This window comes from Lathamus discolor, chromosome 1 (genome assembly GCF_037157495.1).
Source record: "Lathamus discolor isolate bLatDis1 chromosome 1, bLatDis1.hap1, whole genome shotgun sequence".
NCBI classification, from domain to species: domain Eukaryota; kingdom Metazoa; phylum Chordata; class Aves; order Psittaciformes; family Psittacidae; genus Lathamus; species Lathamus discolor.
The window spans coordinates 128,126,861-128,151,340 of record NC_088884.1 but is presented as its reverse complement, the minus strand read 5'-3'; the positions used below and the strand labels follow the sequence as shown (position 1 = coordinate 128,151,340).

Genomic DNA, 24,480 nt, shown 5'->3' with positions numbered 1-24,480 from the left:
TGGTATTTATCATTTCCCTATCTTTGTAAGACAGGACTGTCTATTGTTGTTATTAACTTGAATATTTAAGTATTTTACAGCTTCATATCATAATAAAATTGTATATCAGATGGAGAATGGGAAAGAAAAAGTCTGTCATTCATAAAAATACCATGCCCTTTTTTATCATCTCTCTGGAAGACAGTTATGCTCTATGTTGGTAATTTCCAATACAAAGGTTTCTTCATGCTCCTAGTCATTCTTCTGGGCTGTGATTGACTGTTTGAGTTGATTTGTTTTAATTTGAATGTCAGAGAGTTTATCTTAACTGAGCAACAGTCAGGTCTTGTTTCGCAGCCTTATTCCATCAAGAAATGTATACATACTCTCTAACATGTTGCTAATAAGAAAACCTATTTATTGTGCTTGGCATATAAGAACACTAATCTCCCTTGGAAAATCACTGAATGAAAAGCAGTGTTCCTATAGGCATTGCTTCAGAAATGCTTACAGATTATGCATCATGTGGTTAGGTCAATCTAAAGCTCAGGTTTTGTCATGTGTAGGCAAAGTTCACCTCCAAGGAGACTCAGCAAAGAGTACAGTTGTCTAACTCAGAGTAGACAAAATAATACAATGCTATGAATATACTAGTTGAATAGCTTGGGTTTGATAGTTTGCATTCACTGAGTAGAAGTTTTCACTGAATCTTCCGTGATTATCTTTCTGCCCATGTTTTTTTTTCTTTCCCTGAAAGATTTGTTACTGCAGAGCACATATAACGTGAAAAATATATGGTACAGAAAGAAACCAATCTTAAATAAAATCTATGAATGGATACATGAAAGAGTAAAAAGCTAAGAATTTTAGGGAATATAGAGAATATTCGGAAATTGGTTTTATTTTTATGTTAGCTGACTAAGCTGAAGAATTTAATGTGTTTATCCAACTTGCTGAAAACAGAGGAGGGTAGCAAGTACAGAAGCAACAGATCTTAAAAGCTCACTAGGCTCAAACGCTGTCCACAAGCAGGGTCAGCAAGACCTACATAATTCCTGACCGATGCTTGTCTAGCGTTAACCATTTCCAAGGAGATACATCATATATCTCCATATTACAACCTATTTCAGTGCCTAATATAACCTGCCATTGGAATCTTCTAATGACAAATGCAAATCTCTCTTTCCTGTTTTCAGTATATATTACTCTGTTCCTCTTTTACATGTGAATACTTTTTCAATGCCTACCGTTGCATTTCTCCTCATCAGCCTAGATAATCACGGGTTTTTGCAGTCCTTGCAAGTCATGTTTCCAAGATATCTGATAGACTCCTGGTGCAACAAGAGCTATATACAGAGATATACATAAAAGAGCTATATACAGAAAGCACTGCTCACATTAAAATAAAATTGAGCCATCACATTTTCAAACAGCTATTAGAAGAAGAAGAAAATAAAGAAGAATTTGTTTTTCCCTAGAAGTTACTACCAAATACCCTTATAAAATAGAAACTCTTTCTGGGGGGTAGGGTAAGTGGTTAGAAGTGCAAATTTTACATTAAAACCACATCCATTTCATAGCTTCATTAGGAGCTGCACTTGCTGTGTGGGTAGAAGACAGGAAACATTTATAACAAGGTTCTGAAGAGAGCTGAAGGAGTCTGTGTCCCCAGGAAAGCTGATTTTGACCTATGGCAGACACTGAATATTTTTATTATCCTTTGAATTATAGATTGGATAGAAGAACCTGAAAACCAGATACGTTTGCTGGTCACTTTAAAGAAGCATGAAGAACATTTCTCTTGAGTCCAGAATCATTTATGAAAAGAAAGAGAACTTTTCCTACTACTTAAGATTAAGAAGTGAGACTTACTGGAGAGCTACGTTGTCAAATGTTTTTCACCACTTTGACATATCAGCAACAGGATTTGGGCAGGTGCTATGAGGAAAATCGAGTATGTGTTTACACACATTCAGCACCCCCCTGGAGGCACTCTTTCCTCACACTGTCATTTGGGCTGCATTCAGCACATATGATGCTTCACAGGGATAAAAATACCATAGATTTTTTATGTTTGCATAAGATGGTAACATTTAACAAGGGAGACTCTGAACAGCTTTGGAAACAGCTATGATACCTGGGTTTATGCTGAGAAAAGGGGAGGAGATGAATATCTGTCCTGTACAGCTGAGATGTCTCTTTTCCTAGTTATGCCAGTACAGAAGGTAAATCCCTGTAAGGTCTATGATATTGCTAGTATGCCTGCCCCAGCAAACAAGAAATAAAATGTATTTGAACAGTAAACTTCCATAGAGAAATTGATTTCTTAGGTGCCCAAAGCAGTAGTTGTAGGTACAGTTCAGAGATTTTATAACAAGGTATTTGAGACCTTCAAGGCCAGGCTGGACAGAGCCTTGGGTAACATGGTTTAGTGTGATGTGTCCCTACCCATGTCAGGGGGGTTGGACCTAGATGGTGTTAAGGTCCTTTCCAGCCCTAACTATTCTAGGATTCTATGATTTTATCTTTCCTACAGATCAAATATCAGATCTCTTCATCTAACTGAAATTTAGGTAAAATTCACATTTCCCAAAGAAACTGGCAAATATTTACACGAGTTTAGGGTTCATCTATTTGCTTTTTGTTTGGGGCATTTTTGTGGTTGTTTTTAACCTGCATCAGGATCATTTGCAAACTGAAACAGACAGAAGTTCCTGAGGTTTTTATTCTAACTCTCATTCAACTAAGGAAAATGCAGTGATATCTAAACGTAGACACGCAGCAATTTATTTACTAAAAAACTTTTCCAAATAAAAAGTGGTTTTCAGCTCCTTTGTAAGAACTAAAATCACAGAGAAAGTAAGGAGATTATTGGTACAAGTGACTGTCAGCATATTCTCCCTTTTGGAACCTTAAGTTATTTCTATAGTCCTAAGAGGTATATAATAATACAAAATCACTACTTTCAGAATGAAACACTAAAAATAAGAGGTGCCACTGAGGTCCTTTCTCAAGTGAAAGAGGTACAATTTGTATTATGTTATTTGTCAAAAGATCTCAAGAATATGTTGAAATATACATGAAAAATTATAAACCAAGATTTCTTAGGGGCTGAAAAAGTACACACTTAGTGATCTTAACTAAAGATTGGTACTGAGGAGACCACTGATGCTTGCCAGGCATGCTAAAGATAGAAGTCCAATCAAGTAAGAGTCCGATTAAGTAAAAAGCAATGACAGATTTTTTTTATTGGTGCTAACATAAATATGCCTAAATGCCCTTTGTAGACTGGTCTTAATTCCCTGGTATGACTTTCCTATAAGAAATAAAAACAAAAGAGGTCGCATTGTAGTTTTAACATAGTAATATATGAAAATACAGGATTACACAGGAAAGACAATTTTGAGTGCTTTTCACTTTAATATCATTTGGACATATCTTACAGAAATATTATTAAATATGTCTTCATTATCACCGCCTGACTCTCTTTAACAGATAAAGGCAAACAAGGAATATTTCTTATTAGAATTTTATAATTAATTGCAGAATAATCTGCAATTACTCTGCACAGATAAGGAAACAGATAAGGGAAAATATCAATGTTTATATATTGGATACGTAAAGGTTAAAAGAAAAATACCAGTATGATATATTCATTACTAACAGACACATAACAGCACAAGGTAACTACCCTGAGAAAGATAACCTCAAAATATTTATATGTTACTGATGAGTTTAAGTCAGCTGATTTTTGTCTTGATTCTTCAATAAGTTCCCAGTTTTCTTGTTGGCTGCACAAGGCTGAAGTTCTTTCCATGGAAGAAGAAAGGTGGTGTACTCTGAATAATTTTTATTTTCTTCTAATGAAAAGTGAAAAATAACCATCAGAAAAAACAGTGCTTAAAAAGGACCACAGTTTCAAGAAAAAAAAAAAAAAAGAACAGGTGGAAAAATCAAAATAAGAAACCCCAAAATATATATTCCATAAAAGTTCTGCGGATGTCACTTATGTAAAATAAGATGTATAAAGTATTGACCAAGCTTTTAATTGTCCTGTGTCTTAAATCTGTGTTAACTTTGCAGGAAGGAAAGCTGTGCAGAAACTTTTGTGCTACTCAAAACTGAGCAGCTAATTAACAGGGGACGTAACGACTGGGGCAAAGACAGTGACTCTGCTCCCTTCATTACTTGGCCTCACATCTCTAATTTGCACCACATCAATTCCTACAGAGTTAGCCCAAGTATTTCCTATAAGAACCTCAAAGTCTTTTTTTCTCTTTTTGGTGGTGTTTCACAATAACAATGACATTATTGTGAAACTTTAACTCTGCCTTGAAGTCATAAGATTGAGCTCCTGGGTTTTTTAAATGTTGTACAGCATATTCGTGTCTGCCTGGCTGAAAACTTTAAGCTTACTTTCCAAATTAAGACAGTTAAGGTCATTAGACAGTGTAATTTCCTACCCCATTGTAACACTAAACAGATAATAAGTGAACTTCTGAAAAATGATGGGGCACCTAGAATTGCTGTTTTTCAGTATAAATCTTGATCAGCTTGCTCAGGCTGCACGCATCTTTAAATAGATTATTACAGTTGTTTTATGCATCTCTCTCTCTTTTTTTTTTTTTTGACTTAACCACTCTTTGGGAAATCTGGCTTTATAATTAAAAACATTGCCATCCATGAGTCATATACAAAAGGTGAAGGTAAAGCAAAACTTATCTATAGGTGTCAGTCTCATTTATTTTGGATGGTTGGTTGATGCGTGTAATTATATATATATATATACACACACATACACAATAAATAAATATAATAAATAAACATACACTTCTCTGTCAAGAGTGAAGGAGATTCACAGTCTCTTTATATATGCACTTATCATGTCTACATACCTGCAGATACAAGTGTTGCTAAAGGAAACTCATTAAAAATTAGTATTGGTGACCATTGGCAAATAGAATTTCTCCATTCTCTTTCTTTCTTTAAATAAAACATCCTGGGCTTTATTGCAAGAGTGATGAAACAGTTCTGTAGCCCTCTCGTAAGTGATTTAACTAGATGACAAAGTGAATTTTTAATGTCTTTGAAATGTACTAATAATTTACAAAAAGCTTCTATAGGTATTTTTTGATAATATGACAAGTCTCTGAACCTGAGGATAATATAGGAAAGAAGCACTGCAAAGTACATTATTTTTATTTAACAATGAAAAGCTGACAGTCAAGATATGCAAGCATATAGTTTTGAGCTGGAAATATTAGTGTTACTGTAGGACAGCCATATTTAGCAACAGCCAGGCTCCAGTCCAACAAAGTTCCTAGGTGTGAGTGCATTTGTAAGCTCAGAAACATACCCAGTAAGACAAATAAACTAGAACATTTGTAAAGCTATGTATGTGCTTAAATGTCTTTTTAAGCAAAACCCAGTGCAATAGTGCTTGTGGCCCACTAGGTATTACAGCTGCCATCATCCTGAAATGCGTTTGAGAGGTAAACACAGCATGAGAAGCACTTCTACCGCATTATGGAAATTGGAAGTGGGATGTTTTTGTTTTTGCAATTAAGTGCAATGCTTTGAAACTGCTATTAAAAACTAAATCGGCAATTCAGAAATAGTTGAACTCAGCAAAATAAAAAAAGAATACTTTGCTCAGTTTCAGGGGAGGAGGAGGTTGTAAAGCATTTGCTGTCTGCCTTGCAAAGCCATTTGTACCATTTGAGAAATAAGAGACCCAGTGAAACCACATAAACATTGATATAAGGTATTTAATCTCAGTGGAAACTGGATTCTGCATGGCCTCAGTAAACAAAGAGGGCTCATCTCTGAGCCCCATACTGATTTGTGAGGTGGCTCTTGTAGAAATGGCTATTCATACCTATGTAAATATTCTACCTACTTTTCTTTCCACAGTTGTCAAGAGTGGGTCCATTAGAGCTGTAGCATCCTTCATATGCTTGAAGTAAATTAATTAAACTGGACAGCATTGCTATTATGAAAAAAAAAATTAAAAAGATAAAATGAATCAAAGCAATAGCTACAGAATAATATCTTAATCCTCTTTTCTCTCACAATTTTTTCGCAGATATTTCTGTTAGGAAAATCCCCATCATCAAACAGTGCAAAAAGTCCTTATACTCCTTTAGATTAATAAAAAGAAACAGTAGCCTTAGTAAGCAATACAAGCCAACCTCCTATTTCAATGCAAGATCATCAGCTTCACTCTATTCTAGTAGGACTCTAAGAACCAGCTGTCCTTAATCTGATCTCCTCTCTCAGTCAATCAGGGTTTATCCTCAGCAGCTGGGAGAAGATTCAGGTATTGACACTTAATTCTTGTGTGCTGATGAAGTACTGCTGTGTAGTGTGATCAGCATGCTTCTAGAGTCTTGACTATTTTGGTTGGTTCTGATATCCATTTATTAGTTACTTGTCTAGAGATCTCTTCTACAGAAGCTTTGATGGGTATGTTGTGGATTCTTTTTGTTTCTTACAGTCTGCTTCTGTGTTAGGATTTAATAATATTCTTCTAGGCCTAGATTAAAGGGTTACTTTGCATAAAAGCTGTTGTTGGTTTATCTCTAACACAGTAGTCACATAGGTGGATATATATTTCCTGAAAAACAGTGTCGTTTAACAGGGCCTTATGTCAGTATTTAGCTAAAATTTACTGCCTTTTGCATTACTGTGAAGGTGCAGCTACATAACAAACTGTAGGGAATAGGTGGGAGTGAAGTAAAGAGGTGCTTGTAAATTTTAGTAGGTGTTTCTCTTTAAATGTGCTTTGGAATCATAGCTCTTATTTCTTTATAGTAGTTGCAGAGGAATTGGGCTTATGGATCTATTTATTAATTTTTATTTTTAAGGCTTCAGTGTTTTGGTATTCTAGAAAAATAATGTGGTGAAAGCTAATGTGAAGAGTGAGTCAACACTTTGTAGAAAGAATTTTGGTGCCAGAAATGGTTTATATTTGTATAATTTTTCAATTAAAATTTTGCCAGAAAATATGGATTCAACTTTGGAATAAAAAAGAATTTTGGACAGTTGTTTTATTTTTTTTTTTTCCTTTTCCAAAAGGTGTTTGATCTAGTAATTGGATGAATATCAAAATGTTCTTAATGTGGTTTAGATTCTTCTAAACTTAAAAAAGCTGAGGTTTAATTATAAGGGTAATATGAGTTAATGTGATAAATTAATGTTGATAATATTTCTTCTAATGAACAAAACTGCTGTATTTAATGGGGAAAGGAGTTTAGAAAAGGTTAAAAGGAATTGGTCCATAGGATTTTGATGAAGCACTTCCTCATGTATGCATGTGCTTTTAGGCCCTGATTTTATTATACCCATTGGTAAAGGGTAGGAGTAAGTTTTGTGGTGTTTGGTACTTTGATAAGTATTTGTTTTTCTTACATAAGTGCTTTGTTTACTTCTTAGAACCTTTAGGTGTGGGAGTAGGGGAACTACATGAAATAGAGAAATGGATGAAAAAGTAAAGTTAAGGTCATGAACAAGGAATATTATGTGAAATTATACACTTACACGAAAAAGAATTATATGAGTTACTGAAGAAGTAATGTTGATCTAGTTTTACATTACAGAAACAAGAGTGAACATATAAATTATACACTGACAATTTGCAATCAAAATTAGTATAGCTCTTGATGTTAAGACAAATGCACCATTTTAGTTTGTCCTGTATTTTCTCTTCTTAAGTTTATTACATATATATGTTTATTTCATTATATATTATATACTACATATAATAATGTTTTAGCTAGTCAGCTGTCACTGAAATCACCTCAGTGAATGCAAGTTCCTATTTTTCTGATGTCCACCACTACATCATAATTTACTAACAGTGGTTGTTCCTACAGAAATATGATTTTTAATTTGGAATACTGTTTTAAACATGTGCCATCTAGAGACTTTCAAAGCAATTTTTCCCTTCTTTGTGATAGCTCTTTAATTAGTGAGTATATTTCTGGAATTAGGAGGCAGATAGGATGAGATCTGGGGCAATTTCTGGAACTGTGAAAAGCCGTGTTAAACTTTTGGGAGTCAGTGATTGGGTCAAAAAAGCAGGCAATCGTAGTACTTTGATAGTACTTTCCTTTTAAGAGAATTTTGAATAGGTGTAGCAGATGTTTTCTAATGCAATTTAAGTACTCCAATTAGTTTTAGTTAGTGGGTTGGGTTTTTTTTAAGTGGCAGAAGCTGGGTGAACAAATGAAAGAAACTATGCCTCAGTTAACAGTCAGTAACTGGAGGAAAACTAATGGAGTAAGTGAAGAGAAAAAATTAAATGAAATAAGATCTTCCTGTGAAAAGTGTCCCTTTTTTCTTCTCAGAGTGGAAAAGCAGTCATTAGGAAGGTGTTTGGGTTTTTTTTCTTTGAGATTGTTGATAACTATTTTTAGTTTGTTACCATGTTTTCTACTCTTATTAGAAATGTGGGCCCTGAATGCCTGAGTAATTATTGCATTGTTCCCTGCTCAGTGGATTTGGACAAATTAATGCAAACCATACTATGAAAAATACAACTTTAAATGTGTAAAATGCACTAGTTTATAATTTGTAATTTCACTTTTTTTCTCCTTAATGGCAAGCAACTAAGGTTTAAACATAGGGAAAGGATACACTGAAAGTAGCAGTTTGATTTACCTCTCCCCACACCCATCTGCGGATCTGGCTGGTTAGTATCTAATTAACAAACAGTGCTATGGTTGTTAAGCAGCTAATTGTTTGGCTTTTTTGTCTTTGATGTGTGATTTTTATTTATTTATTTATTTAATTTTCTTTTGTGCAGCCAAATTTCTTATAAGTAGCTATTCCTGGTTTCTGGAAAAGCTCAGTGGAAGAGATCACAAAATAACAAAATGTAATCTCTTATTTTGTCAGACACTCTGCTATTAATTATTAAACCTATGCAGCCTAACAGTCTGAGGTGATTATGTGCACGCAAAAGCTTGGCCAAACCACTAAACAAAAAAAGACACCAAAACAGTCCAAATGTATTTGCATTTACACTAAGGAGGGGTAGACTTAGTGTTAAAGGAATCTTGTTTCTGAATCTTAAAAAAATATCTCTTTAAGGAAGTCCAATATGCTAAAAAAGCCAAACACTTTAGTAAGAATTGATAGTAACTCTTGTACTGAAACTTCTGCAAAAGTTATACATAGACAATATAGCTGGGTGAATGTGTGGGAAACTTGAGAGCTAGCAAGGAAAATTGATACTCCTTAATTGATCGGACTTCTTGGTGAAGGAGATAGCTCTGTTTCAGTTCATTTTGGAATACACTGTTCCTCTTTAATTGTTACTTGTGTGTTGTCCTTATAGGTGCTCATTTTATTTATTTAAAAATACTTCAGAGGATGTTCATCTAGAAGCAAAAGACTTAAGATTCGGGTTCTATTTATCTGATACTCTGTTGGTACTCATGTGTGCCATCCTTACATACCACAATGTGCTAGTACATCATGTAAAGCACACCTGTGTTTAAGTCATGTATTAAAATGTCAAAGTCTGTTTAAGTCTTAGTAACGAAGATAATAACACTGTGAAATTGTATAGAGTTTAGACCTATCAAAAGTCTTACTTGCAAGAAGAGTGTAAGATTTGCCAGTGTGTAAGGTTTTGTGTTTCATATTCAGTAGTGTAATAAATTGCCTAGCGGTCAGAAGGCCACGGTGGCTATCCTGTTCTTGTGCAGAAGCATCATGTGTGCCATAAGTCTTTAGCAGATCCAGATGTACATAAAAATTGACACTATGCTAAATTTTTATGGTCTTTGCAGCAGGATGTCAATGTGCAAGCATCATTTACTTTGTCTAAACCCAGTTGTCTTCCCAATTCTGTGGTCTGCGACTGCAAGGCAGTCAGCAAGGAAAAGGGAGTCCCTTCACCAGGGAGGGAGACTGAAGACCAAATGCTTTAGATAAGCACACATCTCCCTTCAGTATTTAATAAAGAGGCAAACCACAGAAAGATAAATTTGGACAACATGGATAACAGATGTAGAATATAATGTGGCTAGTGAATAGACAACTGAAGTAAATGGGTTAGGAAATGCATTTGAAAACTCATATCTCTTAAAAGAGCTTGGAATCACTTAAAGTGTTTAATCATAGAATGCTTTGGGTTGGAAGGGACCTTGGAGATCATCTAGCTCCAAACTCACCAGTCACAGGGAGGGACACCTTCCACTAGACCAGGTTTCTCAAAACCCATCCAGCCTGGCTTTGAACACTTCCAGGGATGGGGCAGCCACAGCCTCTCTGGGAAACCTGTTCCAGTGCCTCACCACCCTCACAGTGAAGAATTTTTCCTTATACGTCAGGAAAACCAAAAACTGAGAGACAGTTTTGGGGAGTGGGAAGTTCATACTCTTCAAGATATTTCTTGCTCATAAGTATTGTATTTCTGTTGGAATAGTTTATTTCAGAGATGTTATTAACACAATTTTTACAGTGACATTTCCTTGACATAATATAGGAGCTTACAAGTATTTAGGCTCTAAAAATGAACTACAAAATACACTAAATAACTCTTTCTACAACCTACATTTATCTAAAGGAGCAATACTCTTTAGGACTACGATACTTATTGCAGTGTCTAATTTTGCTACATCTGTATAAATTTCATTTTTAGCAAAATGCTGTTGACCTTAATGTAACGTGCATGAAATGAAAGGACATACTCAGAAAGCAGATATCACTTCACACTAAGAAATCTAATAGCGTGGGAACTAATGGCTCTGAATGTCACAAAGTTAAATTAGTGTTCAAAAAAGTTAAGAACTTTAAAGCTCAAAATATTGCTGAAGCCTGGTATGCTAGCTGAGTTAGTAGGCTCCTGCTAGGTAGTGATCATGTCTTACTTCGTATTAGTAGCTCACATTGTTTCAAAAGTGCTCCATCTTTAAGTTAAAAAAAAAAAAAAAAAAGATACCAATGAAAAAGCTATTAATTTCCATGCCTACAGACACGGCTATGTTTGTATGTACTGTTCAGGTCCTAAAGGTTATCGCCATAAGATCTTGGAGGTGAAAAGGTTTTATGTGAAATAAGGTGGGAAGATTTTTTACCTAAAAGGCTGAGGATAAATGTGGTACTATTTTCAAAGAGCTTTATAAATGTCATCAAATGCATGAACAAGTTCTTCCTCTCTTACTTAGGCATATGGAATGAATATTAAGTCACAATTCAAGCAGCAATGTGGATTTCCTTTAAGAGAAGATAAGTAACCAAATTATAGAACATCTTAATAGCTGAACTGTATACTAGAATATGAACCAAACAGTACCGGGCACTCAAAACTGCTACATTAGACAGAGCTGTAAAAGTTACCTAATGATTTTCAATGACAATTCAGATTTAGAAAGACTAATATAAACAAGGTCTGCCACTCTGCTGCTAGAATTCAATTACCTGTACCTATTCAATAGGCTCTTCCTTTTTTTCTCCTTTTACAAATTGCCAGTTTTTAAATAAACAACTCTAAGCACCTGACATAGAGAGAAAAAACCCTTTATTCTAAATTGACAGGAAAAACTTGTTTATGAAACCTATGCATTAAAGACCATCTTGTTAATGCTATTATGATATTAAGATATTTAGAGTGGTCTTTTCAAAGTATCAGTGCTAAACTTTGAGTAAAATTGAGTAAAATATGAAGTGTCTAACTTTATTACCCACCTGATGAAGAAACATGGTTACTGTTGCCTAAACCTTGGCAGGGGGGAAAGTCTCCCAACTCCCAAATGAGTTCCCCATTCACCAGATTCTTTTTCAGATTCTTTTTTTTTTTTTTTTTTTAATTTTATTTTTTAATTCTGCTCCCTTGTTTTTCTCCCACTAAAATTTTCATCACTGTTTTATGAGCTTCTTCAGCTCCAGAAAAACACTTCAAAATATAGGCTGTATTTGGTAACTGGTTACTTTCCTAAGGGGGAAAGAGAAATCTTGTGACTTTTGCATCTGGAGTAAATGACCACAGCTCTACATATGTATTTGTGCTTAATATGGCTGGAGCATACTTTAATGTTTGTTTATTGTTAGTGTTCTAACAGCCTGAAACACATCCTGAACATTAAAATAGCAGGAGAAAAGGGAGATTATTTTTTTCTTCTTAAAGAAAACCCTAGCTCACTCTGAGTGAAGTGCTACTGAATCACAGGCAGTTGTACTGACACTTCTTTCTATTTATCCCTCTGAATGTGAAGTCCTGGATATTGACAGATCTATTATTTATGATTTAGGGTGGTTCCTAAGGACGCTAAATTGAATGAGAAATAAATGAGAGAGAATGCAACTTAAAAGATGAGAGGGAATGATTCCAACAAGAGCCATCCCATTTCTCACTTTATCATCTACTGAAATATGTTATTAGCTGTAGAAAAGTCAAATAATTAGAGCAACTATTCCTTTCTTCTGATGAAAGGGCAGGCTTCTAGTTGCCGCTTAAATTTTAAGTTTTCTTATTTTAGGCTACTGCATATGTAGAACTAAGATGCTACAGAACTTGGTGGCAATGCAAATTGGTCATACCTAGAGAAGCTGCTATTCTAATTTGCATTTTTCTTCTGTTTCACATCAGATTTTAAGCATATATTTATGGCCATATAAGGGGAAAGGTGTGAAATACTGAATTCAGCTAAAAGAAGAATCACTGTCAACTTACAGATGGAGAGCTGATGTCATTCCCTTTTCATCTGCTGTGCAATATCTCAATAAAAAAAATAAAATTGAATGTTTCTTCTGACTTATACCAGCTAAGTCTCTAAAACAACAAAGCAGCATCATTATCTCAAATTCTAAAGCTAAATCATCATGTCATTGATCAGGCTTTATTTAAAAGGATTAAGCAGACTTCCCAGGTAGGCTCATTTCCATCCAAATCAAATCTGTCGCAAATGGTAACCCCACCCTATTTGTAATGCCTGGTGGGACACTTAGGGCTTCTGTTGTTTATGAAGTATTGCAGTGTAAGTAATTTGCCTGCATAAGAGATCTATAGCTTGAAGGTCAAAGGTCTTGATCGCCTGTGACCCAGAAGCAAGAAATGTTTATCCCTGTGTGTACATAAAGTTTAGCCACTTCAAAACCTTTTGAATATGCCTGAGCGGTGCCCCTGCAGCTTTATGTGACTCTTCTCCTAACGGTAATTGTTTTTAAAATTCCTTCAAAAATGTCCCTTGCAGGGACTGCTTGGCCTCCCAGAGTGTGAATGAAAAATACATTCACTGTCACAATCAAGCTCTCGGGAGTGAATGATACACTTGCCTAATAATTTGTTGCTTTAGGTTACTGTGTAAGCAGTAGCCTAAATTGTGATTTTACAGATAATATTTACCCTCACGGTTTAAATGACTTGTGCAACTTTTGGTAATTAGCCTTGCTACTTTTTCCTACATTCCATAAAATCTCTGTTTACAATAATGAAGAATATATAAATAACTTGCATATGTCACCTTAGAAAAGAACTTAGTTTAGTTAACTTCAGGTATCTCTCAGATGCAAGACAGGATTTTGACAAATGATCTGGAATATGTCACTGCAGCTGCTGGATCAGTTGATAAGGAAAATTAATCCAAAAATATGCTAAAAATTTGAACACAAACGGATTTCAGTGCAGTCTCCTTCACAACCTTGAGTGTGATCTAAGCAACATTTTAACTCTAAAGTGTGCTAACCAACGTATGATGGCTTCTCAAGGTTCTTGGAAATAAGATTTTTACAGTGAGTTGAATCTCTCCTTTGCCTCGGGGCTCCATTAGTTCTCATAACATTCCTTTTTTTCTTTTTTGGTAGAATACTGTTATGCTACTAAGAGTCCTGTTAGAAAAATATAGCCTAAATCCGTATTAGGCAAAATAATTCTGAAGATGGCCAGTCAAATCTCCCTAGGTCTCCAATTTGTACTTTGTTCTTGTCACTACTGATGAACGGAGGCTGGTAGCAAAATAGGGTCTTACAAGTAAAAAACAGATTTTGTTGTGGAGCTAGCAAATGGTGGGTTAATGGGGAGAACAAGGCTCTTTATCTGTCAGTTGATTGTGGTACAAACTTATTTTTGACTCTGAGCAGAAAACCTCTCCTTAACACTACCCCACCAAAAAGCTTCCTATATGCAGCTGTGTTGGTCTCTTTCACTGTGTACAGCTGAAACATCAGGATATACAGTAGGCAAGTCATGGTGAAGTGTAATCAGGATAAGAGTTTACATCAGTGATTGTGTAGCAATTCTAGAAAAAGTCATCTAAACTTGGTGTTTAATGGGTATTCTGCAGAAACGGAGTGTCTCCGTTGCTCCAGTTACATGCTTACTTAGCGTATACACCAATGATTTGATTTTTTGATTTAAGTTTTTATGTGGACTTAATCTCTGAGCTACATCCTTGTCAAACTTTCCAAACACTTCCTTTTTTTTTTTTTTTTTTTCAGCCTTTTCTTATAGAAAGAGGGACTAAAGAAAATCATGTTTTGACTATTAAAGCTTCTATATCTTCTTCTCAAGGGCTGGGTTGGGGTAGAAAGAAAAAGCATTGTTATTGAATGTGGCTGTAAATGAATTAGCAGTAGTCAATATAAAGCAAATACATGTAAGTCATGACTGTACCTTGTTGTAAATTCTTTATTAATCATAGAATCAACTAGGCTGGAAAAGACCTTTAAGTTCATCAAGTCCAGCTGTTACCCCAGGACTGCTAAGTCCACCCCTAAGCCATGTCACTAAGGGCCTTATCTGCACATTTTTGGAACAGTTCCAGGGATGGTGATTCCACCACTTCCTTTGTGCAGCCTGTTCCAGTGCCTGTTTACCCTTTCAGTGAAGAATTTTTTCCTAATATCCAGTCAAAACCTTGCTTGGAGCAGGTTAGATAGTTACCTCTCATCCTATCACTCATTACTTGGGAGAAGAGACCAGCCACATCTTCACTCCATCCTCCATTCAGGTAGCTGTAGAGAGCAATAAGGTACACACACACACACACCCTCTGAGCGTTCTCTTATTGAGACTAAACAAACCCAGTTTCTACTTTTGCTCCAGTTACCTCAGGTAAACTTCAGAAAAATATTTTCATTAATCTCATTAAACTAAATATCTCTTCTTGGTTTTGATGTGGTTAAACAGCTGCAAACAGTGATGTTGAATACATGTTTTTATGGTGTTTTAAAAGGTCTCTGTCCCATTTAAGCTTTTGTTATATGCTAACTAAAGACTAAAGGTAGGATGACAGCTAAGAAACCTAGATAGAAGGAAAAACTAGGATACATTTCTATATAACAGTTGGTAAATTATTCATTTTACTTTTTTATTTGTTTTAGTTATATCCATATGTTGCTGTTGATACAGAAAGCCACTGATAAACTGCAACATAATGTGCTTTTCTAACCACATCTTCTTTGCATAGCTTGGCACACTTTAACTGTAGACATTAGTGTACTCTTACATGGAAAATGTAAGATGAAATGTAGGTTACTTAAGATAACCCAGTTAATTGTAATTCTGAGGCAGACGTGGCATGCTTGCATTTACTGATTGTCACAGCCTAACTTTAATTGCTATAGCTGGAAATGTTTTATCTCTTTTATACATAGCTCTTACTCCTTCATAGATTAGATCCCACTATTAATTTTCCTTGAAGGGATGGGGACTTACAGGTCAGTGATGACTTTAAATTACCATTTAGTTTTAAAGAAAGTCAAGTAGTCTGTTGACCATGTGGGCTTCTTTTCACTTTGAAAGATACCCATAGTTGTAATGCTATTTGTCATTTTAAGACTAGGAATATGACCCGAGTTCGCAGGCCCACATAGCAAATAAACACTTGTGTCTCTTGGGAGCAGTACTACTAGCCTGCCACTAACTTTGGCTCATTATACCAAGATCACTGAACATTTGGTCCTTTTGATGTACTGTGTAGGTGATATATGAGAATGAGTGAGTGGGTGTTGCTTGGAAATGTCCTCTGTTCATCCATAATATAAACAGGCCATATTTGCAGGTCCCTAGGTAACCAGTTTCTGACTCAATGTTTAATCTGCAGCCTCCTGAAAAGATTGTATGTTGGACCTGATTCTGTTTGTATTTGGAAATTATCTAGGGTTTGTAGAAATCCTAATGATTTACTCTACAGGTTTTTATCATATATAACCTAAATTGAATGTCCTGATAATTCCCTTACCCTATATATCATAGATGCTTAAGCAATAAATCACTCTAATCTTTGGGTTAGACTGTGTGCAACAGACCCTTACAACATCTTTTTCTTTTGGAGGCTTCTAGTACACTGAACTTCATTAACTGCGAGCTAACTTTTTTTTTTTTTTTGCTAACTGCCTGCTCCTTAATGATATTACCATCACTTTTAAAAATAATTGCTAATGATTTATATATAATAAATCATCTCATGATAGTGATTTGAAAATGTTTTTTCCTATTTTCAGTTCTCTCTCTGTTATCCCAGAGACTCTTAGAATTAGAAAACAGAAATACCAGAGGGGGTGAGAAGTCTGTGCTTCATCAATTGTGTTTTTCCTCATTATGCTCTTATACTTCATTTAGCACTTCTTGCATTGACAGTGTGGATTCTTTTAGCTTTTCTGTCCTGTCTTCATTCAAATGACAAATTATCACTCTCCTCAGTACAGTGGAGTCTTTCACTTCACACTTTTTTTCCCATTAGAATCTGGAAAATACCATGAGATGTTCAGCTAGAAGAAACATTAATGTTTGGGGTTTTTTTCTGCATTTGCAGAAAGAGGACTGTAAATGTGAATTTTAGGATTCCAAAAAGGCAGTACAAGCTTTTGACTGTTGTTTTTTATTATGTTCCACTTCTAGAAAGTTCACAGTTTTAATATTTACTTCAGAACTCCTCTTGTTAGGTAGGGCTCAGAGGTACTTCAAATAATAACCGAGAAGTAAAGTTGCAGAAATGAGGCTTATCACCTGCTTGTTGTTTACTACTCACTTGAACAAATTAACGTACTAGTTCATCAGTGCATACAGACCCATTTATGTCATTTAAACTGCATGTCCATTATATATTCCGTACTAGGCAGCTGAAAAAGAAGCAGGAAGGTGGCAAGCACAGGAAGTCGCAACTGGCAGCTTGGTAATTAATATAGATAGAGCTCTTATCTGAAATGAACAGAATTTTTAAGATTAATGCAATTAAATGTATACTGAAATTCCTAAGTACATATTACTTACAAGTTTGAGTGGTGCGGGCTTAAGCAGTAACAAATATTTTCTGTTTTATAGCCTCTCTTGTTGAGTATTTTGATGCCACAAAGTACTAGTAAATATTGCATGTTCATAACTATACCTTCAGAAAGAGGAAATATGCCTTTCAGATCCTTGCTACACGTTTTGTACTTTGTCAGCTATGACAGCAAGGTCGTCTGATTAAGAGGAAAAAAGAAAAAGGCAAATAGTACTATTGAGTAAATACTCTGTTTTTCTAGTAAGCTTTGTTAGGAGTGGGAGGGGAGAAGGAATAAAAAGAAAGTTGTATTTTCCCAAATTTAAATCTGATCAGACCAGCATAACACAGTATGCAAGAATATGTTACCTTGAAATTTGTAACCTAGAACTGTCCTCAAAAAGAGCATATAAATTTAACTAGAAGACTTGCAGCGATGATTTGTTTTAGTGAGTGTCACGCTCACTAGTTACAAGTAGATGATCTATTTTCATTCATACTTGCTTTAGTTGGTTGTTTTACATTTCTGCTAGCTAAAGCATTCTAATTTTTTAACTTCCATTAGTTTTTCATTTGTTTTAAACTTTCTGAGGCAAATGCCTAAAATAAAGGCAACATTAGGCTTGCAACAAGACTGCATCTTCCTTGGTCAGTTAAGATTTTCAGTTAAGGTTTTATGGTATAATAGAGACTGTAAACTGAAAACCATAAATCTTATGAGAGCTGGCAGCAGCAAATGACATGTTAACCACAAACCCAACGGAATATTTTATCTTGCATGTACATGAATGTAATTTTCCAGAAATGATCGTCAGTTAAATGACTGTGACAGATGTCACTGTCAGTTGCTCATCAGGAAAAACTGCCTCTGACAGGCTGACTAGTAAGTACATCACCTTCAGCCCTTACAGAAGGTGAAGTTGCTGCTTCAAGTGTATTTTTCTTGCCTTGGTTCTTACAGGGGTTGAATATAATACTGTACATTTATATATAAATAATATAAAATTTGAATTTAATATAATACTATTGTCCATTACACAGCAAAATGGTTTCAGTCCAGTGGGGTAACAGGAAAAAAAGACAGGAAAAATAGCATTGGATCATATTCTAGCAGAAATGGTACTGATAGCCCCTTCAGGTGTTTCAGTGCAGTTTTGGATCTTTTCTTATCCAGAGCGGAGACCTCAGATATTAGTGTGTCTTTATTAAGAAGCTTGCGTTCATAACAAGTTTCTGAATGGTCTGTACGAGTTAGATAGGACTTGAGGAGAATGAGTCTTTGCAGGATTAGAATGCCATCCTGAAAACACTAAAATTACCTCTTAGTGAGGGCACTTTTCTTAAAACACCACTGAATCTTTACTTTTAAATTCTAAAGTCAAGTATAGCATCTGTAATTTACATTGAGCCATAGGCTTAGCATAAAAAGCTGTATGCAATGTGAAAGAATTTTGTTTTGTTTATTTAGATTTTGGAAGCAAATTTTGTAACCATATAAGGAATATTCCTTAATGATTAGTAATAAAGAAAGAAATCAGTGTTATGAATGATTACGAATTGAAAAAAAAACAAACCTCTAAGATGATTTAAACCCACAACAAACACACAAGAACTGTATGTAATCCTTTTTTCTTCATTTCAGTTGCAGATAAAAATGGGGTTAGAGGAGGGTGGCAAAGATACCCGAATGTAGAAGACTGTCTTCTGCATAAAAAGAAGCATACTAGCTAGGAACCCTTGGAAGTGTGTGGTGGAAACAAAGAAAACTAAAGGGTGTACAAAAGGAGGTTTACAAAATCAAAAGTGTAGAGGAGAATGTGGATAGGGATTTATTTCAGTTCCACCATAAAAATGAGAGGCATCAAATAAAACCAGTGATATTCAGAGCAAACCAAGGAAGATGGTTCTTCACACAACATATTACTAAGCTGCCACATGGTGTTATGGATAGTGAGCATTTACATGATGTCATAGGGTGACAGTTCAGATTCCTGGAAAGAAAAATTATTTAAAGAACTGTTATATTAAAAAAGATAACATTTCTGCTCAAGAAGCTTTTGAGCTGCATCTTGCTGAGGTCTAGAAAATATTCTGGGGAAATACAGCTATGGGCTTGTCTTCATCTTCCTCAAGCACTTGCTGTTGATCGCTGTCAGGGTCAAGACAGCAGACTAGACACATTCTCCCCAGTATTTTTACTCAACATACAAGACGCATCTATTTCTGAAATACTTGAGGGAACCTAATAGGAAAACAGAAAGTAGGAAATTTGTACATTATGTCAGAATTTACCTCTGGAAATGAATGTCTTACCTCTGAAAAAGAAAGAGTACTTTGAGGATAAAGCTGTCTGAAAAAGGTTGCATGGGTTTGGTGTTTATTACTTCTCAATCACTTCTGGGTCGAACAGGTTATTATTGCAAAAGAAAGTCTCTCTTTGTGAGTGATGCAGCCTGTTGTGTATTCTGGATGTTAGGCTGGGATGGCAGTCAGTGACTGTTTGGTGGTATGAATGAAACAAGAATACTTAAGCATTTGTTACCTAGCCTATTCAGGCTATATTATCTATGAAGGCAATTATATAGCGATTTGATCAGCAACTTTTTAAATTACTAACACATTGCATCAAACACGCTTTTGCATCTTTTAAAAATATGTGCTTGGGTTCTTTGAGGTCCTTAATGTTTTCCTTCATTGACATTTTAGGTAGTTTTCATAGTTACCTAGTTTGCACAACAATGTATTTCATATTCACTTTTTATTAAAAGAAAATAGAAAGAAAATTCCAGTAGTGTCTGCTACATGTCATCTAATTTGATACATGTTGTCTGAGTTAATTACTGTTGTTCTCCTCTCCTCTCTTGCTTGCTTAGTTCTCATTCCTTAGTAAGTTACGTTAAAATACTGTGGCAAAAAGCAAGATGAGTTGATTATATAACATTTATTTTTTACTAGTTTACTAGTTCTTTTACTTTATTCTGCCTAATACTTTTGTTTGTTTGTTTCTTCCTTGCATTTTCCCTGTTTTCATGGCCAGAAAGATTTTGTCCCAAATCCAAATTAATTCTGGAGAATTCAGTTTCAGAATCAACACAAAACAATTCTCAGATAGGATTACATTTTCTTGGCAATGCGAAATTACACACTTCACAGTTTTTCTCTGTCTGGTAGAAGCACTAAAATGACTTAATATGCAGTCTTACAACTAAAAATACAACCTTACAAACTTTTGGACCTTAAGATTGCAGACTAAGGTGGTGCGCTGTTCGTTACCCCTGAAAATTAGTCTCTCATCTTTCCCAGCTTGTACTTAACTACATGCTTTGTCATGTAACAGAACTTACCGATAGAAATGCGTGAAAGATTAAACTCAATTATATAAGAACTGATGTTTCAGATAAAGATAACATTTTATGCGATACCACAGAAAAGAAACTTGGTGATATGTAGGTTTGGTTTTTGGATCATCCTCTGTAGTGGCTTGCTGTAGGTTTCCTGGTAGTCATCTCTAGCTGTATTGTTTGAGCTTTTACAGAGGCTGCTATGAATTCCCTGCTTCAGATGAACTTTTATGGCTTAAAAACCCTGCTAAATCAACTTTACAAATTTGTAATTGTATTGGGCTCAAATAGGAATTATTACATTTATTTTAACAGGGGAGAAAAAAATAAAATCTTAGCCTATTAAGTGCCGGGTATCTGGAGAGAAAAAGTCTGGGTTTATAGCCAATTTTCCCTATTATATAGTATTTGTTATCACTATTCATCTTCAGTGTTGCAAGATAAGACCTAAAACCCCACTTAAGCCTTGTCTTCTCTTTCTGAATGTGCACACCTGTAAGCTACCACAGTTGAAAAAGGAGTATTTCTGTTTGTTAAAACAGTATTACATGCTTCGATTCTGGGCTTGCTTTCTTCTATTCAAAATAAGTACTAATTTTTAATTGGAAAAGCAAGTATTTTTGTAATGACAGAATCAAATCACTGTAAGCCTCATCTTGTCTTTAAATTACATTTTCATTCTTATGTAATGAAGAAATAGAAAGATACGTTACTGAGTATGCCAAGTTGAAAAGGACCACTTCCCCTTACTTTCAATACACAACTGAACTTAATGGAGAATTAGAGATTGGTTTTGCAACACAAAATGCTGGAGCTATGTTGCTATCAATTTTGCCAAGATCAACGCATTTGGAAAACAAAGTATAGATTTCTTCACCATGCACTGTTCTGCCTAAAATACAAAAAACTAGGGCTGAAACTTTCTCACTACAGAAGGTGAAAAATTTTGTTATTGATTTTTAGTAAACTTTGGATTTCGCTAGCATTGGAATACCAGGTTTGGTGTTTTTTCTCATTTGTTTGTTTGTTTTCCCTAAGTAAGTAATGAACACAAGGCTCTAAATTGTGTCTGAAGTGGAACTTTTATAACACTGTTACTTGAGTCAAATTCATAGATTAAAAACATGGTAAATTTTTCTGCTAATTAAGTACAACATAGATTCTTACTTTAACATGTTGGTCTTTGAATTGAAAATAAAATGTTGCAGAAGAGAAATGGGAAAAATCATGGGAATGGATAAAGCAAATCTTTAGAGAAGAACAAAACAGTGCTTTCAGAGTTAAATATCAGATGCCTAAAGGGGAAAATACCTTATTAATCCCATATTTGTAGACTCTTTGTAGCTACATTTTTTTTTTCTATAGGTAGCCCATCTTAAGTAACATGGCTACACGTTTTGTTAATTTTAACTATTCTGCTAGCATGCATATGAATGAACAGCAGGATGCCTTTAATGTACAAAGCACCAGATATTAGTTAAACTCCACTCTTGTCAATCTTTTATTTAAGAAAAGGAAAAAGATCTTATAGACCGCAGCAGATCTAATAAAGGTTTGTTTCTTTCTACCCGTACAGGATGATTACAAGTATGGGAAGATAACAAGCTGAAAATTTCCTATATACAAGTATAAGTAAATATTTTCTTAAAGTATAAGTGTGCTGTAAGAGTGTTAGCGACATGCTTTCTACTTTTCAGAGAATGTCTTGTGGCCTTCTGCCTAATCTTTGGAAACAAAAACTGTGACACTGATGTATTCAGAGCTATTGTGCCTGTTGTACTAGAAGGGAAAAAAAAAAAAAAAGGACACTTCAGAATAAGACATTCCGTTTAAGACACATTTGGACAAACCAAGGGGCAAATCTGCCTGGGAAAATTAAGTGTCTAGAAAACAAGATTAGCCTTTTCCATTTGATTTTTGGTGAAATCATGTTGAACTGAGATGTTTCAGAGTTGACAGCTCCCAGTGAATTCGCTTTTTCTTCATGTTACTGAATTGGAGAGCAGAGGTCACAGGTTCTGCTGCCCTTTTATTGTCTTATAGCTCTGTTAAATCAATTCTCATGCAAGAATTTGTGTTGCATATATTGAGTAGTTAAGGCTTCACTAATAGGATTTGACATTATAATAGATTTCCAGACAAAATTATAGAGAAAGATTAGATGGATTCAAATCTCTGTGATTAATAGGATATGTTACTTCATGCAATATTTTTCTTCTTTGAAGTAAGAATACATAATGAATGTCATAATGTATAGTCTGCAACTTCCTAGGATTACTACGTCAGATGGCAAAAAAGGTAAATAACAATTCTCTCTGTCTTGTTTTAATAAAAATCAAGCATAAGCCTCTGTAGTTAATGCAAAAAGAAGGTTATGTGCTACTTTTTACTTTATTATGCAAAGATGAAGGCTACATATATGGTATCATTAAAAAAAAAAAAATACTACCACCACAGCTGTGAAATTTATTGTGTGGCAGACCAGCAAAATTCAGAAGAAATAATTCCACCGTAATGTCTTACATGTTCATTACGTTGTAAGACACCATGAGTGCTCTAAACAGAGATTTAAAAACAAGGCCTCCAAAGAATAGATCTCGTGGAAGTTGTATCTCAGTTGGTGCTCTCTTTCAACTCTGCTACTAATTCAGTTGACCAGTTTGCATTTATTGCACAAGAAAGTTAAATTGTTCAAGTATAAAATCTCCTCATCCACAGGTAGACATTTACTGTTTGCAATGAGAATGCGTATAGTGACATTGGCCAGAATTTTCTAAGCTGAGTCTCAAATGTTGGAGAAAACAAGTGTTGCATTCAAAGAAACTAAACTTAGTAGCTCTCATACAATCTGATACTTCTGAAAATCAGACTACTTATATAAAATAATTGATATTTAGCTGTACATGAAAGAATGCCTGGAACACAGATGTCTTCTTTCCATTTATTTCATGCTTGTGAGATATACAAAGGAAAAACAGCACTGTTTAAATCATAACCATAAATTTAGTTCCAACAGAAGGCAGGGGTCAACTTGTAGGGAGTTTTTCATATCTGCTTTGCTGAAAAAAACATCCCATAATACATGCAGAGTGTAAGAAACTACCATAGCTCTATATGAGAAACAAAATTGTGTACTTCTCCACTAGTTTGTGAAATTCTGAGACTCTTATTGAAAACACCATTCCACAGCTTCAAAAAGCTTATCTGGGTATATACTCAGTCATGTACAACTGGACCAGAATCAGTGGTGATCAGAGCTGGTTTTTGAATAAAAGGAATTCCTTTGCTATGAGACAGATATATGGGAATGCACTTTGTCTCAAGTATCTATATTTCCAACTTAGAAGACTTTATATTTGTGGGTAGAATGCTTCCTGTTTCTCACCTCCTCAAGCAGTTCTGTGGTGGTTTCAGGGAGCAAACTATGGCTTCATAGCTCCTAGTTGGCTGATTGGTTGGGTTTGGTTTGTTTGTTTTTGATCTGAGATGCTTTTTTTTCCCTTCTCTCGTTTTTGTTGGGGGCAGAACAGTATTCTAAATTTTGTCTGAAATAGGAAAAAATAAAATTTTCTTAGATTTTCAACACTTAAGATTAGCTGTGTTGTTCATCCATGATATTATCTAAGAGGTTTTCTGTAAGGTTTTGGTAAATGTATTTTTACCTACAGTAAAATCAGGCTTGTAAAACACTTCTGCCCACTTTGTTACCTAGGCAGGCTTAGGATATGTTTTGTGTATGTTATGTCTTAATCAATTCCAGGAGTTAATGTCCTCTATAAAACGGTAGGTCTATAGAAATTTCTCCCAAATCACAAAATAAATAAATACCTTACTTAGGTATTTATTACCATACAGCAAGGCAGTTTACCACATTAGATGAAAATCCTAATGAAGTTATGACTAAAGGTTTGTAGCTGTGGTGCAAGAAAAAGGAAAGAAAGATGACA

The 24,480-nt window shown here is 34.9% G+C and overlaps 1 protein-coding gene and 1 long non-coding RNA gene across 2 annotated transcripts in view; one reads left to right on the top strand and one right to left on the bottom strand.

Moving 5' to 3' along the window:
- Positions 1–3,415: 3,415 nt before the first annotated feature.
- On the bottom strand, positions 3,416–6,123 carry LOC136007362 (uncharacterized). The gene is made up of 3 exons (XR_010609661.1): positions 6,052–6,123; positions 5,879–5,968; positions 3,416–3,839 (listed from the first exon to the last, which is right to left on the bottom strand). It is a non-coding gene; the product is annotated as an uncharacterized LOC136007362 (long non-coding RNA).
- Positions 6,124–6,425: 302 nt separating this feature from the next.
- The window catches only part of VEGFC (vascular endothelial growth factor C), a 102,570-nt gene continuing 84,515 nt past the window's right edge, over positions 6,426–24,480 (top strand). The window contains exon 1 of the mRNA XM_065695027.1: positions 6,426–6,444. The gene's annotated coding sequence lies outside the window, so the exon portion shown is untranslated. The remainder of the gene's footprint in view (positions 6,445–24,480) is intronic.